This window comes from Erithacus rubecula (assembly GCF_903797595.1).
Source record: "Erithacus rubecula genome assembly, chromosome: 1".
Classification (NCBI taxonomy): domain Eukaryota; kingdom Metazoa; phylum Chordata; class Aves; order Passeriformes; family Muscicapidae; genus Erithacus; species Erithacus rubecula.
In genome coordinates, this window is record NC_136658.1 from 37,380,478 (window position 1) to 37,397,317 (window position 16,840).

Consider the following 16,840-nt stretch of genomic DNA (forward strand, 5'->3'; position numbering starts at 1 on the left):
AACAAGAAAATGTTTGAATTCCCTCAAAAAGATAAATAAAGCAAGAGGTTTTCCTGTCAGCTGCACTTGTCACACATTTTCTGTAGGGTAATAAGTATTCTTACATCTCAGACTTCATCTAGCACTCCTAGAAATATTCTTCACAAAGGTATAATTCTTCTGTCAAATACAAGTTACAGGCACAGTTCAGTGTTTGTCTGGTTTTGTCTATTGTAAGAGTAGTGTGTTGAAGTTGGTTAGGACAGAAACAGATCAGGTTAAATCAACTCAATCCTACTATACTGAAGCAAGACGGGTTTTATTCTTCAAACCAATCTATAAGCAACCATTTTGGGTTTTTTTAAAGTTTAATATTACCTAACTTTTGTTATTTAAAATAACGAGGCAGATGTAGTATAAACTTATTTTCTAGGATGTATCTACAGGTTATATTAAAAGTTTAGGATAGACAATTATTCTAAAAATCTTAGGCTTATAAATAAGAACAGTCTTGTTCTCTTTGTTTTAAAATTTAATCTCTCATGGAATATGTATGAATTCATTGGACAGTCAAGAAGCAAAGCAGTGAGCAGTACTAAGCAGAGGAGAACCATGTGGAGAAGCCAGCTCCTGCTAAGCTCAGTCTAAGCACTGATGTGTGGAGTGTTGGGGAGCTTCCTTGGTGTGTCATCTATGTTATTACTCTATTCAGGGCTGAAAACAGTTCCTGTAGAATTTTCTGCTGAACACACAGCTGGAAACACAATGTTCGTGCTGTACGAGTTTGCTTTTTGAAGGTATTTCATTAATTTTTCTGTTGTTTCCTGCACTATCACCTCTCTGCATCTTGTATCAATTATGGCAACTCACAAGAAAAGCTCTGTGAAGTTTCAAGCAGTACATGTGCTTTTACAGGAGACTTAAAGGAGGATTTCTATGATAGACTGCAGTTCCCTGTTGACATCAATAAGATTCAAAGTTAGATAGAATTATAGCAAGTGAATTATGAAAATGAGTAGATTTGTTCAATAGCTTCCCTTTCATATCAAGGTATTAATAATGTTTACTTTTTTTACTTGGAGATCTGTTTCAACATAATTTCCTGAAAAGAAACATATTCTTCAGCAAATTTCATGGCCTGGGAATCTAAATATTAGCAAGAATTAGACAATGTATGATAAGGATTCCTTTTGTCTTCATTTTAGGTGTTATAAAAAATTATTTAAGGCATACTAGAACAAGACTCTTTAAGAGTCCATTATGGAGGGCTACAATGCATGTCAATAATGGGCATTCCACAGAGCTGTGCATGGCACACAATTACATAATTACACATGATAAAATGAAATATTCTTTTAGGCTATTTATACAACATTTCCTTTATGTAATGGAAAGGGACTTCCAAGCTTTTCAAGAGTGAAAAAATTATGTTTTTCTGGGATCAGGCAAAGCATCAGGAAGCCTTGCAATCAATAATTCAATTTACCATTTCTTAGAATTAATCCTTTTCTTAATGACTTTTCCTCCCCTTGCATTGATATGGAGTCTAGATAGAACTGCAAGGGTGCAAAGTGAAAAAATATATTGTTTCCATTTTGAAAATGATAATGGTGAAAATAATTCAGTCTGACTGAAGACAGAGACAATACCACAAACTAGGGCAGTCCATGGCGATTATCATTATTTTTAAATACTTGGTGTCAGAGGAGCAAGGAAGAGCATACCAGCAGTCAAATTTAGTGATCATTTTGCAAGGCAGAAATGATGGATAAAACAGATTTGTTGACTCTGCAGGAGATTATTCAGAATGCTTAGAGTTGAAGGTAAATCTATGAGCAGAGAAATTTATAATCACAATTTCAGTCTTGGTAAGACAGGGTAGGAACTGAATGCTCTGCCACACTAGGACACTTCCAAGAAAAACTGTATATTGGGCAGGATTAGTCCTTCCTTTCTTGGAATCAGCTTTTGGGTTCCTCACAGCAGTGAGCACAGTGATAATGTGCTTTGTATGAAACATCTATAGGTGGTGGTGGGCACTGGGTCACAGTTGCCATATGAGCACAGATTAAGGGGCTGTTGGTCTGTTGGTTTCTGTGTAAGGATGTCATTGATCTAGATCTTGTCATAGATTTTCATAGATCTTTTTTACCAAGAGTAAAAAATAGTGTTACATAAAACAAAGAACTAAGCTCTCAGTTTTCTAACAAGGGAGTACCATCTGGAAAAGTTCAGTGGAGCAGAGAGAGACAGGGGAGAAAATCATTAATTAATAAATATTTGCAATATTAGTAGCCTAAAAAAAAAAAGATAATATAGAATCCTGCTTCTATGAAGGTACCTTGTGTCCTGTTCACAAAGCTAGATGTATTTTTCAATTGTTGGTGATTTGATCCCCAAAATTAATTTAATAGTGATAGAAATTATTAAGACATTTATAGGAAAAAAATTTTAGTTATTATTTTTTAAATATGGATCCAAACACGACATTTTGGCAGCTCAAATATAATATTTTGTTTTGTTTTTAAATGTGTTTTTAATTTTTTTTTAATTGAAGGAAAAAAGTTTCCATATTTTAGAGACAAATTCAGACTGATATAGCAGCAGTTTATTTTAGTTTATTTTATTTAATAATTTTACAAATTAAATATAATCATCCTCCCAAAATCATATATAAACTGGATATCATTTTAAGGGAAATCAGTTCATTATTTTTTGATATTTCAGATACTGGAGTTCTCAGACCTGCAAAAAAATCTAAGTGAATTCCAGTGAAAAACAGCCATCAGCTCAGCAGAAGTTAGTTGAACTTATTCTTTTCAATTATCTCTATTTACCAAGCAAAACTAATTTCTCCACCTTTGGGATTACTCCTCGATACCAGTTGTTGCAAGAGATGGCTGCTTCTAAATTGCTCTTACTGTTAGCAAAGAAAATAAATATAATCCTAGACTTGGGACTTAGAGAGTTGAAGTGTTTCCTAAAAACACTCTTGCACCCTTTTTCTCTGCACTTTTTTATAGGTATGACGGAGTAACTCATAGAAATAACATTGAGTGGATGAAAAATTGTAATCACAGGACTTATTAGTTAACTAATTCTAGTGAACTCAATGACCCTAGCAGAAAACCTGGCTATTTTTCATTAGAAATGAAAAGCGGTCAGTGTTCTTTGCATGCTGTAGCATCCAGAAAAGTAATTAAGCCTCAGTGGTACTTTTGTCAAATTTTCCTCATTTATGTATCTGTTTATAGAATAAGGAGTTTGTCTCACTTGAATTAGTGGACTTTTTTGCCTTTTTATAAGCTGATGCCTTTTCGCCATTGTGCACCAATTCTGGTGAAGTAATGTGAGTACTCCAGAAATGCAAACATCTAATGGTGTAGATATTAATGAACTAAATTTTGTCACGTGTTAGATTTAACATATATTGTATTAGCTAGTTCCTGCTAATTAGGTAAACATCTGCTATCTATGAGACACCTGGGAGTCTTGAACTTAAAGTAAGACTGGGACTCAAGAGATCTTGGCTTGGTTTCTGTTTGTACCAAAGGCTCTTACTCTGTATGCCAGGTTTTCCCACTGCAACCTTTCTGACAGAAACAAGTTGATTCATATTTGAGGACATGATTGCAAACACTCTTGAGAGGCTTATACTGAAATTCCTGGTGTTGGGGGAGATAATTTTTCACAGTCACAAATGGGAATAAAGTTGTTCAAAAGAACAATTTTATTTAAAGATGTAAAGATGAACATGATCATTCTATGCAGTTGTTAAGTTGTTCAAAAGAACAATTTTATTTAAAGATGTAAAGATGAACATGATCATTCTATGCAGTTGTTAAGAATAATATTTTAGAGCATCTTCTCTAAAGAAAATCTTACACTTTATTCTAGACCTAATGTTACTTTTTGTCTTTTTATTCACTTCCAAAATCTGTGCCTTGTGCCCACTTTATTTCACAGACTAATTAAGGTAGCTTTGGCAGCTTTTCTTTAGCCAACCAGAAAAGCCTAAAGTTTCTCCATAAAGGCTGCTTACTCTCTCTCTCAGCCTTTAGTATTTGTGTTTTGATTGAGAAAGTAAAATGCATTTTATCTCTTTTTCTTTTACTCCACCAGATATCACCACAATGACCTTCCCTTCCTGCAACTCACTCCCTGGTTTTGTGGGTGAAGGTTTGTGTCAGTTTTACTTTCTGCCTCAACATCAGCAATGTATGTGCTTTACTCAGGTGCTTCATCTGCCTAGTTTCATTCTGGATTCTTTGACTGCCAAAAAACAGCTCAATTTTGCACAAAATTGTTTTTGCTTGCTCTTTGAGAAGGAAAACACAGCGCTTGAAGTTTTTTATATTCAGAAAGGGAGGAGGAAGAAAACCAGTGTGAGATGATGTTACTCCTGAAGAGGATTCATCCCTGAATAGGCTGAACTGCACTATTGCTATGCATATTTCTCCTTGACTACAATGAAATTACAGTCAGCTTAGAACAAAATCAGCTCTGCTCAGCTCTGGGAATTTTGCAAGACAGAAGCTACAGGTCAATGATCTGAGAGCACACCTCAAGTTGTCCTGTATCTCTCCTCAAGTAGGGCCTGACATCTTTATTTCCTTCAAAACCAGAAAAAATTATTGCACCCTCAGGACCTGATTTCTCTCCACCTTTGGGTACTTGGGGTTTCTTCCTGATAGCCATTCAGGCAGTCTGGGCAGAGCATGATCCTAGTTATGACATGTAAAGAATCTAGCATAACATTTTCTTAATATCTAAGGCTTCCATTGTTGCATTCCTTTTTATTATCAGCCAAATTTAATGTTAGTTTGGCCTGTATATATGTTATTTTCTACATCCTCTTTCTGAAATTCATCCTATTTTCAGATACATTCTGACTGCAACCTTTAGATTTTTTATTTTTCTTATTCTTACTTTTTATTTTTCCAGCGTTAAGTGTTAAATATTTATGCTTTTCATATTTATGTATGATTCATAACAATCTATCAGTATTTCTTCATGTCCAGAATGTAAAATAAGTCTACAGAGGTAATATATGACTCTGGCCAAGTCTAGAACCGTGACTTGATACTAAGTAAAAGGATGGACAAAAGAAAAGCTAGTGATCAAAACCAATATACCTCAGGAAAAAACAAACAAACAAAGAAACCCAAAAACACCCTCCCAGAAAAACACCTGAACAAACAAATAAATAAAGATCTTACTTCATTTGAAGCAGCTGATGAGAGGCTGGAGAAAAATGAATGTTCAGCAAAACTTCAGGGAGTTTGCTGTTTACTGTTTGTGGAAAGAAAACTTCTTTTTTTTTTTTGTGGGCTTGGGATTTTTTAAAATCAGAAGTAAATTAGAATATTTTGTATACAACTAAGAGATTTAATCAGTAGTTGCAATTTGTATGGATGCTGAAAGATCCATTTTCAAGTTCTTATTGACTTCTTATCATAGGAACTCTCTGTATTCAACTGATAGAAATAAAAATATATTCTCAAACTTTGTTTTGCTAGTAAGGAACTGTCTTTTCACATAGGAGGACTGAACATCATAAAAACTCCTAGTTCAAATCCCACAACAAAGTCAAGAGAACAAGAATTAAAATCTTATCCTCTTAATGCTAGGTGAAATCCTCAACTCTTGAAATCATTCTACTTTTTGAAAAGATACCTTTTTCTATTTAGACAAAAAATGTAGCTGGGACTGCAGTTACTTATTCAACACAAATTTTGCCTAAACAAACTGCTTTTGTATTGTCCTAATCCCCCAAAAACATTCATAAAATCTCAAAGCACTATAAACAAGGAAAGAATTTCTGGTTTTATCAGCTCTCTGACAGCTGCAGTGCATATTGCAAACTAGCTGCTGCTTGGCTATGTGGAAATAAGATATCACTGCCATACTGATTCAGATCCCACTTCTGGGAGAATCAAAACCCTACACACAAAACTTTTTCATGCAATTTCTTGTATTTCCCTTTACCATGCATGCTTTTGCACACCTAAACTGCATATTCTGAGTATATTTCATTGTTTAAAAGTTTCATCTATTTCATTATCAGGCAAATTACTTTCAAAATAGGCAACTGACCCATATGTGCTAGCAGCTACCATTTTTATAATGTTCAATACAGAATAACTTTTTAGAAGATAATAAATTTCCTTCCTTTGAGAAAAATTTCTGCCTATAAAAATATAAAGATGATATAAATAATAAGTACCTGATTGTCATCTAAGGTAAGCTGATTTATGCTATCTTGGCAAATTTGAAAAGTGCAAATGTATGAATTGGACTGGTAGAATTTATTTAATATGGATTTTCATTTGTAGATGGTGCAATGTGTTATTAATGTAAGCCAAGAGAAAGCTCTTGGCACACTAAAAGTACAAATAAAAGAAAATATAGGATTACAAGGTATCAATGGCATTATTGACATAAAAAACCCCAAAATTTCTCAATAGCATGCCAGATTATGTCAACTAAAAGTTACATTTTAGTTCCTGATGAACAAAAGTTATATTCTATGAAGATAATATAAGAATTAAAAATAATATGCTCTATAATATTTTTCATTGTTTGAAGATATCAATAAAATTTTGCCTTTCCTCCCTGCAGAAAGCAATTTTATTGAGCAGGAAAATTGAAGAAATAAAATCCTTAGAAATAGAGTTATATAAAAATGAAATAGGTTTTATAAGAAAGACGTTATTTCATCCAAATCAGAATATTGTATGGGTCAGAAACTTAGTTGTATCAAGACAGAACACTGAGTACTTTTACTTGGAAAACTAATTTTTGTATATAAGACAGACTTGTACTTGGTTAATGTCTAAAATAATTTGTTCTTAACAAAAAGCAGTTTTTTAAAGTTTTTATATTTAAAGATTGTTCCATCGCAATAATATGTTATTTCCTAATGACTAGGCTTCCAATCTTGACCCTCCCTTGAATTTTGGCAATTTAGTCTTCACAATATGAGCCTTATTTGCTATTTTTAATTGTCCTTCATAAAACAAGTCTTTACTGTCATAAAGCACACTGCTTGTTATATGCATTTGTAGGTATATCCCTTAATTGGGCAAAGACACTTTTAATCAGTGTAGATTTAATATTGCCTGGCAAGAGAACACAATGTTATATTTGAGAAGTTCTAGGCCAAGACAAAGTTTGATTCAAAAATATTTCTTTCTTTACAGAGGAAATATAAAGGCTTCTTTGTATAAAAGGTTTCTTTGTATGAATAATTCCTGTTACAGATCAGAAAGTGGCAGACATAAGATAAGAATACAATCTCTGTTTGAAAGAATTTAACATCAAAATAGTAGCTTAGTAACTAAATTACATAATAACAGCTTATCAAGTTTCACATCTCTGTCTACATATTCCTTTTTGCTTCCCATAGTGGTCTAAACCAGGCTTCAATCCTACAATTTACCCACCTGCCTGACTTTACCAGCTATTTCAAAGAATCTATTAAAATTCACAGAGTTAAGCAGCAGCTGTGGAAGTATTTGCAGGGTCAAGCCCTTGTAGTTTAAATCTTTACTACATGTGTATGCAGAACCTAGCAATGGGGGGCCTTGAAGGCTCATTTGCATATCCTTGGCAGGAACCTGAGAGCAATTCCTTTGCAATACTCCAAATTCCACCCTGGAAACCCTTTGAGGAAAAGGAAGAAAGAGGCATACAACCCTTCCTGGAAAGAGAACATTTTTGCAGTCAAGCTACATGGAAACGACATCAAAAGAGCTTTTCAGGTACTAAGACTTTTACACTCTGTCATTCAAAATACATTTCTTAGTTTGCTATTCATGGGAAAATTATGGATTCTCTGAGTATATATTTTCTTTTAATTGATATGAAATAATTTAAGAATATATCTGTTTTTCCTTTTACTTTTCACTGCATATCAGTAAGCCAAATGAATTTTGCTAGCAGCTGACAGCATATTTGCATTTCATTAGTATTAATTTTCACTGTATTTTACTAGAAAGTTACCTACAGGATTGTAGGCTCTGCAGAAACTAAGCAAACTCATAAAGATACTTAAGAATCTGTATGGAGGAGTGGATAAGAAAAAGCTGGGGTTATATACTGCTTATAAGGACTTGTTTCAGAAAAAATAGTTTGGAAATTACTGAACTGCTATCCTTCAGGAATCTTTTTAGCCGTATTTTTTTCAACTGACTTTTTTAAACTGAATTTCCTTTCTTATCATAGATAGACATTTTCCTTTTATCCTCTGGCCTTTTAAACCTTAGTTATAGATAGAAGTGAGAAAGAAGGCATTTTTCTCCTTGTAGGAAACATCTCGTCTGAACTGCAAATCAAGATGGAAATTTTAAGTGCTGACTGTTTCACATAAATATAGAAGTCGACTCAAAATATACTGACTTTGTGTCTCCATTTCAGAGCTAAGTAAATTTTCCCCAAATTTGAAACGTTTATTTTATTCTTCTGAGTCACAGTTAGGGCACCATCATCATCATAGGGGCTGTAACAGCTCCCTGCACACCGGGGTGATGGCCCCAGCCACAGTCCTCGGCACCTCCATGGGGACAGGACATCAGCCCCTGGGTTGGGACCAGGAACAGAACAACCACCATGGCATGGCTGCATCATGATGGGAACTTTGAAATGATGTGGTCTCTCCTGCGTTCATCTCCATAGCCATGATCTCCCCAAAGAAGGTGGAGAACCTCACACCTGGTCACCATGGGCTGCAGCAGATTTGTGATACATCGCACCCAGGAAATTAATGTGGGAATATCCTTGCAGTTAAGAAAACTACTCTGTCCTCGTGGTTTGCTAGGCCATGCTCCAGGATGTATTTGGTCCCTTCAATCCATCCCTTTGTTTAACAATTTCCAGTCACCTGTGACAGGTAAAACACTTCAAGGATCACCCTCAATACGATAGTAGGGAATCAGCCTCCTTGGGGAGTGACAGAATTTGTAACTACAGCTATGTTGATTTCTTTATTGGTCATCCTCAACACCCCAGAGCGTTCCTGGTCATAGTTCTTTTTACTGGCATGGATGCAGTCCCTGAAACTTATGTCAGCTCTTAAAGCCCCCATTGGATCAGTAGAACTTGGAAATGTGCATTACATCAAGGGAAATGCAATCTCTGAAACTCTCTAGAATATGATAAAAGCACTGGCTATCCTACCACAAGGTAAGGCAGCAGTGGAGATGTCTGACATAGTATTTTATTGAATTAATTCAATATGAATTATTGGCCATTATAAAAAAAATAAGATATTATACTTTGTATTGATTTTTACCCTATCTTGAATCCTATTGTGGCTTGCAGTATGAACTTCAGAATTTACTAGTTACCTCTTATATCATTGTTTAGGCAATTCTAGCTTAAAACACATAGATCTTCCATTACAGCTCTTTTATTTTGTTTTATTAACCTGTTTGTTTTAATATAGACTCATAGGCTGTGTTAAAGGTGCACCATATCCTCCCTAGTAATCACCAAAGCATAAGAGCCCCAACAGACACAGTTAAATGTCATCACTCTTTACATTTTATAAGTCATGGTAGGTATGCCTTTCAGCAAGACACAGTGTGGTATGCTTACATTTCTCTGCTTCTCATTTATATGTTAATAACTCTCAAATGCTTTTATTTGATTCACCTTCAATATTTTCTAGTGAATTGAGGTAGGGCTACCTTGTCTGAGAATAGTATCTGTTATTTTCTTTTGGCCTTATTAATGGTAATATTGTAATTAAGCAAATTGGCAAAAAAAAAAATTATTGATGCAAAAATTGTAGTTGTTGAAGGCACATAATTGATCCAGAGGGAAATCATAAAATTATATTATATTCCAATTTCTCTGTCTTCTTGCAACGTCACTGGAGCACTATCTACTCTTTGATAGGACTGTGGTGACAGTAAAGGAAATACTTAAGTTGTGTAAATTGCTTTGACACCTTAGGCAACTCTTTATAAAATATTTAGATGTGGGAAACAAAGGAGAAAGGTTAGAATGGGAAATGAAGGTACAAGAAGAACCTGTTGAGAAATGAGACAGGGTCACAGAGAGCAAAGGATGAGTCTTTTGCTAGGGGTAAGTGTATGTGGTTGCATGTGAAGTGTGGTCATATTTCAAATGTGTCTGTAATTAAACTGTGTGGCTTCTGCTGGAGGAAAAAAAATGAAAATAAGAAAAAAAGCAAACCAAGAAATGTTAACTTATAAAACCTAGAAGGTGCAATATTCAAAAGAACAAATAGGCCCTTAAATTTAAGCTAAAAATTGAAAGAAAATATCTGACCTTTCTAGAACTGAGATCACAAACATCCATTCAGAGATGCTTGTGGGACAATGTACTTCCATATAGAGATGTTTCAATTTATAGGAGGTATTGTGTAACATGCTTATTCTCAATAACAAATGATGTTACTGAGGCTTGGGTGGCCATTCCATTGTTCACTTTTATATTTCTACATGTCTTTATTCATCTTTCTGTCCATGTCAAAGCAACAATAGGTGAATCTGGATTTAAAACTGACTTGCTCTTTTGTAAATTCAGACTTCTGTGTTGCTAGGGGCAGACCACATATCACATCATCTAATTAATTCAGTAATCTTTATGCAAGTTCAAGAAACAAACAAACAAAAATCGAAAAAAAAGAGAAGAAAATAGGATGACAAAAAACCACAAAATATCTTGGAGGCACATAATGCAAAGTTAAAGAAAAAAGATCAGCATTTCTACCCTTAAAGTTTTATTGTTTAAGTTAAAAACATTCCATTATTCAAATAAGATTGCTTAAAGTTAACAAGTTCTGGTGGTTTCTGTGGAAACAGGGTCAGAAAGCTATAGGTAGTCAGTGTGTTGCCGTTAGCTGAGAAGGAGATCTCTCACTTGCAGATTTCAGGAGTTGCCTGCCTGCTGGGAAACGTATAAAAAGGCAGCTTCTAAAAGCAGTCTGCAGGGTTTCAGACTGGTGGAAAGGATGTAAGGTTTAAAAAAGGAGATAATAGTAAAAAAATTATGAAAATTTGTGTAAATCTATGAAAAAAAATCTGTACCAAAATATCAAATAATATTAAAAAGTATAATAATTTTAATTTACTAAATATAAGATTTTTATTTTGCTGTATTTAAAAAATGGGGATTTCAGATAATTTGGTATTTTTGGGACAAATTTAATTGCAGTCATAGCAGCAGCTGCTAAGGAGTCTACAGCAAGCTATTCAAACTGTAAACCAATCAGCTCTGGTGTTAGTCAGAGGCAGGGCAAAATAAGAGACAACCATAGTGGTTCTGGGTATTGGGATTTATTTAGGAATCAGTGAGAACAGAGCTTTTATCCTATTTGTCTACGTCATATACTTCCTGGCTCACTGTTCTTGGTGCTACTTTCCCTAGATCTTAAATTCCCTTCTCAACAAGGTTGTCACTTTTGGTCTGGGGAGTTCAGTCAGAAATCATGTCAGTCCACACTCATAGTTCATTCCCAGGGGTATTTGTCATCATGGGCATCCCCTAGGGTTTGTCTCCATGCATGTGCCATCTCCAGGATCCTGCCACTTCTTGGCTCTTTCCTCTAGCCTTTTCACCTTTTCTTTCCTGGACCCTTCCTATTTTAAGACAACTTCTTTGGGAGCCCTTCTTTTCTACAGCTCATACCCAGTTTTCCTTACCTGTATGGTCTGTCTGCAGAAACACATGGGATTAAATGCCTCAGTCTCATGTCTCTTCAATAATTGGATGATTAATGAAGGAGGATTAATAATGGAAGATAGTGACAGCAATAATATTTTTGGTACAATAAGGAAATGGAAAACACATGGCAGTAGACAGAAGTATAATCTTGTGGAAGGTCAGGACATCTTCATTTGGTCTCAGAAGGAATCTACTCTGTTCCTGCAGTGCAGCTTCTGGATGAAGACACATTGAAAATTCTCTAGGTATGCGAAGCCAGCAATGGGCTCAAGAATATATGCATTGCCCTTTAGGAAAGCATAAACCAGCCTCCTCTACATTTTTTAAAATCTCATTATGAAGAAAAACTTGTTAGACTTTATTACAAAACAGTATTTTGACTTGCCTAGGTTTGAAAACATAGCAAAACAATAATGAACAACATCCCTTTTTTTGTGTTCTTCTTTATATGCTCCTTCCCCATAATTTGCTTTTCAAAGACCACTCTGATGCAGGAACTTGTCTGACTGATTGCTCCATACTGCTCTATTTAAACTCTCCTTCTTTTCCTGTGACCTTTATTCCCATGGGTGTTCTTAATGTTGCTCTCCTCTTAGTCCCAGCCTCCTTGATATTCATCTTGGATGCTACTATCACTGCAGCTTTGCTTTGGCCTTTTATATAGTGAAAGGGTGAATGAATCACAAGAGACCTCAAACAGATAGATGCTAAAAGGTGTGATAAGAGTGCAGAGAGCTGCCTTTTCATTTTTCACCCCTACTCATGTATTTTCTCTGTTCCTTGCAGATTTTATGCAGGTGTATTTTTCAGGGTAGTCAGGCCTGCTGAGATGTAAAATGAAGCAGTGATAAAAGTAGACAGATGCATAAAAAATGAGATTGTGACATTCTGTTTAAGGTGCTTCTGTAGGAAACAAAAGGAAGGGAGAGAACTCTATGAAGATTAATCTTTTAGCACATTGTTTTCCTGACCTGTTTTGTTTTTATTAAATCTCTTAGAATTTCATAATTATTAAGGAACCTGAAGAGTCATTAAAAAGACATTCACAAGAAGAATAATTTTCACATCTGTATACTTGCAAAGACAATGTCAAATATAATCTCTTCTAAAAGTTTAAAAAATGGATTGCTGTTTGAAAAATATCTGGATTTCGTAGTCAATCTTTTTGGTAGGTAGAATAAATTTATGATCATGAATGATGGAAAGTCTTCTCTTTTATAAGTGGATAACAAAGGGCATTTTTGCGTTACATTGGAAGTTCAAATGTCCACTGGTCCAGTTTATTTACAGTAAAAAAAATTATCTATCAGAAAAACAGTTTGTCAAGTTGAAGTGTTTTTTAAAAAGTAAAATTGATTGATTTTTTGTTAAAGTATTCAGGTCCAGAGACTATTCTCAACAAAATGGAGCAATGGGCCGTGAAAATAGAGTTCTACTTTCAAATTGTGCAGAGAAGAGGTTTAGGTCAAGGGTTTCTTTTCCATGGTCAGAACTTTGCTACTTGTTTATTGATTTGTTCATATGGGGCTAATAAACTCTGAATGTTTGGGATTCCGTTCTGATGAATACCACAAGTCAGATACACAACTTCACAATGTTTTGGGGAACTGAAACAGAAAAAATATGAAACTTGCTCAAGTAATTTCTCCCATATCCAACACAACATCCATGTTGTCTTCAAAAAGTTTCTTATGCTCTGAACTTGCAATACTGCACCTATATTAACCACTTTTATAGGACAATTGAAATTGCACAGGGCACAAATTATAGCCTTATTCCACTGCACAATCTTTCACTTTGATTGCTTTGATTGCGGAAAAAGTTATTTCTCACTGTTACTAAGATAAATTTACTGTTTTCCTTGTGATAATTTCAGAAAATATAATGTTAAATCCCAGTTAGGATCAAAATATCTACTTCAATGTAAGATAACAATTAAATTTTCTCTTCTAACTTGTGCAATATTATTGTCTGTTCCAACATTTCCATTGCATTGCATTTTACAGAAATCACAGAGTAATTGTGATGACTCCAAAATATGTGTGTTCCACTACATTTCAGAAGTGCCAGGTACATTAATAGCTTGATACTTACCTAACTCAAAGCCTGGGAAATGAAAATCACACTAAGTTTGATCTATGTGTATAGGCACACAGATATATGTGCCTATGCCTATGCACACACAGATACACATATCTACATAAAATTCCATAAAAGCACACAGGCTGTTAGTACTCTTAGGATTTCTGGCAACAATATGGCTTCAGTATTCTAGCTTCAAGTATTTTTTAAATTAATTTTTCACAGTCGTTTTTTTAATCCATGTGCCATTACTAATAATATGAAGCCTGTGAGAAATTATGAACGACTTCCACCAAGGAATGGCTAAACTACCCTATGCTTGGCAGAAATCAAAACAATTGAAGCCACTTGCCCTCAATGAAGCTAAATGGAAATGGTAAACTGACAGCTTAAGAACATAATTTTGTGCAGCCTTTTGGCTCCAAAACTGCCCTATAAGTGGTGAAAGACAAAAAGATGAGAAGAGGGACACTTGTTTTGTTACCTAAGGTGCTGGCAATTAACAGAGAAAATTGGAAAGCGTTCCGACTCTTTCTGACTCAAAAAGACAATTTGGGGTATAAATTGATTTGTACACAAACAGCTCCTTTGAAACTGCTGCTGAAGTTTCTTGTTCACAGAGTTTAGGGACTTGTTCTGGCTCTCTGCAGTTTCCTCCCTCTCTGCACCTCAAAGTTTCCTTTTGATGGACAAACTGTGGGAAAAGGCCATAAGCACTTTTCAGACACAGCAGCAAAGAAACCCTCTGAATGTCCCAGCCTGCACACGTCCACATTGCTCAGAGAAACAGCCCTCTGGGGAAAGGGAAATGGGAAAAAAGGGAAAAACAAAAAAAGAGAAAACCAGCAATAATATACCCTTTAAGATTCTGTGGAAAAAACTGAACAGGTGAGGGAGAAGGGCTGAAAGTGACAAAAAATTTATTTTGTACCATAGTTGATGTGTTTCCTTATTTCTTTTTTAGCTAACTGAGGCAAAGCTCAGCTCACAAAAGATAGCTAGAAACTATTCTTGCCATTCGCATATATTAGGACGAATTTCAAGACTAAAGACTATACTCACGACAATAAATTTTTTTGTTTCTTGTTAATCATTGTTTAAACCATAGAATGAGATTTACCCTGTAAGAATATGTGCTGGATGAAGTGAACCTTTCTGTATCCTTGGATTTTTAACTAGTTTCCTCTTTAGGGAGTAGCTCATTTCCAAACTATTGCCATGTCTGATTGACATCCCAGCCAAGCCCTCATGGAATTTAGAGTACTATCTTGCCTTCAGAGTAAATTCTCTCTTAGGTGATACTCTTTAAAGAGCTTTTGATCTCCTACTGCAGAGTTCTAAAACCTTGCTGTTGACTTCTCCTTTCGCCCAGAATTAGAAATATAGCTGAAATGCTTAACATTTTTTTCCATTAGGAACTAGCAGAATAGTAAAAAGGATAAAGATGCGGAATGCATATGACATAAAAAAGAAATTATACATGATGCATGTGTGTAACCCTTGCATGTAATTACATTTTGACATGAAAAAATCTAAGGGCAAAGCAAGCGCTGCTAAGAAAACCCTGGATTCTGAGTCTACAAAGATAGTGCAGAGTGAGGCATGTGAAGCCTTCCTAGGTTTTTCATGTTTAGTAGTCATAGAGAATAATAGCAACATCAAAAAAAAAAAAAAAAAAATATATATATATATAATCACTGTTTATCGTGGAATTTTTTCCCTCTTTTTTTCAGCTTCTGCCTTTTCAAAATATGTAATCTAAGTACAAGACTGACTTACAGGACTAGTGAGTCCAAAACATGAAATTCTGAAAAGCCAAGATTTCAAAAAGATTGTATCCCTTAACTATTTCTAGACAATACCAATATAGTGAGCAATACCTAAACTGGATAAGTTTTAGAAGATAGTGGGAACATGAGCCATCCATGAATCTGATCACTTCATCCAGAAATATAGAAATGAAGAGCCATTGTGACATAAATAATCATGGCCAGTAATACTTATTATTACCCTTTCATTTGCTGTTTGCCAAGTCAGAACACTAACTATTTTCTATCTTAGTTTGATGTTTTGAACATAGGATCATAGGATTCCCCACAAGCTTCATAGAGAACATTTGCTTTCTTCTGAATTTTTACCTATTTAATCTGGAGTGCTTCTATTTTCATACTTAGATGAATAAGCATTAAAAAAAACCCAAAAACAGTAACTTGCCAATAATAAGAGAGACACTTAAAATCAGATTATTAGAGGAGAATTGGACCTTGCCAAATATATAACAGCAGGCTTTTTAATATTTTAAGAATAGAAACTACTGGTTTGATAGTCATTTATTATGTTTGTGCTGCTCAAAACAACTGCATTGCCTTGTTCTTTAACTGATCAAGAGGTTGCTTATAACAAAATTCTAAAATTTCCATTAACAACTTCTCATAATGTGCATCTGACCACACAAGATGCCACCTATGAGAGCAACTGTGTTTTGAATATGTTAACAAATTATTTCAGCCCTGAAAAGCAGAAGTTTGGTATTACTCATGACCAATTGCTGCAGTGTTGCTTCTTTGCTATAGTTGTTAGCAGAAGGAGAACACTGGAGGAGAATTCAATTCCCCAGCGTCACATAGAAAAGCAACTCTTTCCTGTGCTTCTAGATTATAATCCAATAATTGCCTCTGCAAGGAACTGCATCCATCAGTAGCATCCATTACTCTGCACATGCCTTGGCAGTGCTGGGGCTGAGAACTGCTGTAATTCATGTGCAGAGTTCAGCCCCCAGTGAACTTGGACTGTGCATCCTTGTACTCTCCTTGGAACTTTTAAGCTAGCCTTGGCCATCCAATAACATCTGTGTTTTACAGCTACTTTTTTTATACACATCTCAAAGCACAGGTTAAGTCTGTCCTGCCAGATTGTGTGAAAAAGCCTGTAGGAAATGAATAATTTCAAAATTACCCCTTACCAGAGGGCAGAGTTGATTTTTACTTCTTGAAAGAAATCTAGAAATGTAGAAACAAAAAATGTTAGGATAACAACCATGGATTTTTGAAAATCATACTCTTTATGGATAATGCAAGAGTAGTTT